The sequence below is a fragment of the Solanum dulcamara genome, chromosome 8 (genome assembly GCF_947179165.1).
Source record: "Solanum dulcamara chromosome 8, daSolDulc1.2, whole genome shotgun sequence".
NCBI lineage: Eukaryota > Viridiplantae > Streptophyta > Magnoliopsida > Solanales > Solanaceae > Solanum > Solanum dulcamara.
The window spans coordinates 13,772,579-13,773,898 of NC_077244.1; the positions used below are offsets into that span (position 1 = coordinate 13,772,579).

Genomic DNA, 1,320 nt, shown 5'->3' on the forward strand with positions numbered 1-1,320 from the left:
ATGCTTCCCTTTGGAAGGAGAGAGATTAGAGAGGTTTTGAGGGGTTAAGAAAATGACTTCATACATTTTAGGAATCTTTAAGTACACCTATGAGGTAGCTGCTGATATTTGTTAATGTAAAGACAATATACTCTGTTAATGTACTGGGAGAGTAATAAATTTGTAGATTGGACCCTTTAGTATATTGTTTTTGAAGGACATATATTCAGAAAGCTTCCCATGAAACATAATAAAACCTTGGCCATGCTGAATAGAAGAGTCAATAATTGTTCACAATACATAAAGAATCCATAGAAAAAAGAAAATAACATTAACTAACCTAGAAATCAAATCATCTCTTAAATTCATTTAAATTCAAAAGTAGGTGGAATAGGAGCATCATTGCTCTCTAAAACCTGTGTCTTGCTACCACCGCCTGTCACATTCTCCTCTTTCTTTCCACCACCAAACAATCCTCCAAACCAGGAAGTTGAGGAAGAAGAGGAAGTGCTAAAGATTATGTCTCATCATACCATCAATACTTACTGGAGCTTGACCAGGAAACTGCCTCATTGGTTGATCACGCAGCTGCCTAGGTGGATATCCAGGCACACCAGGGACATTGGTAGTGGCTCATCCATGGGAGGGAAATTCTAGGGAGCACTCATGACTTTGTTTAACATAATTGATTCCATCCCCCTCTATCGATATGCATAAAACTCCACCGAACATTGTTGATCTAGAAGCAACACCTAATTCCTATTGCATCTGTAGAAAGCCACATGTTGCTGCACTAGAAATAATAAAGTTCCAAGGATCTTCTTTCTGTCGGAGACAAACCATTGAACAATCAAATGAGGAGAATAGCCCACCCCACATAGAAAAACTAACATCAATACGAGGAGCATTCATGCACTTTGCCTGTGTACCACCAATCAAGAGCTCACCTTTTGACTAGTTGTATATGCCTTTTGAGAAGTGGAAGGCGGAACCTCCAACATCACCCATACCAAATGTTCCACCAACTTCATCAAGTATATGGTTAGGGTAAGGTTCACGAGAGGTTTTTGATGTTCTCATTCTTACAGGGGACGAGCACTGACTAAGAAGAAAAAGGTTAAAAGGGATGAAACCTAACAAACATGCCTGCTTTTATTTTCCAAGAAAGTGATTGGTTTGCTGTAATAAGATCAGAACGCAAAGAATTCACCTGTATCAAAAATTCCCATCAAGTTCTACACCAATTCGAGCAACACCCCTTCCAGGGGCTATAAAGTAAAAATCACAATGAATATTAAAAATAACAGAACCACTAACATGGACACAAACTTTGCATTCAAT

General features: G+C 38.6%; 1 pseudogene; it reads right to left on the minus strand.

Annotated features, from left to right (window-relative positions):
• Window positions 1-317: 317 nt before the first annotated feature.
• Window positions 318-1,059, minus strand: LOC129901645 (mitochondrial import inner membrane translocase subunit TIM17-2-like; annotated as a pseudogene).
• Window positions 1,060-1,320: the final 261 nt, after the last annotated feature.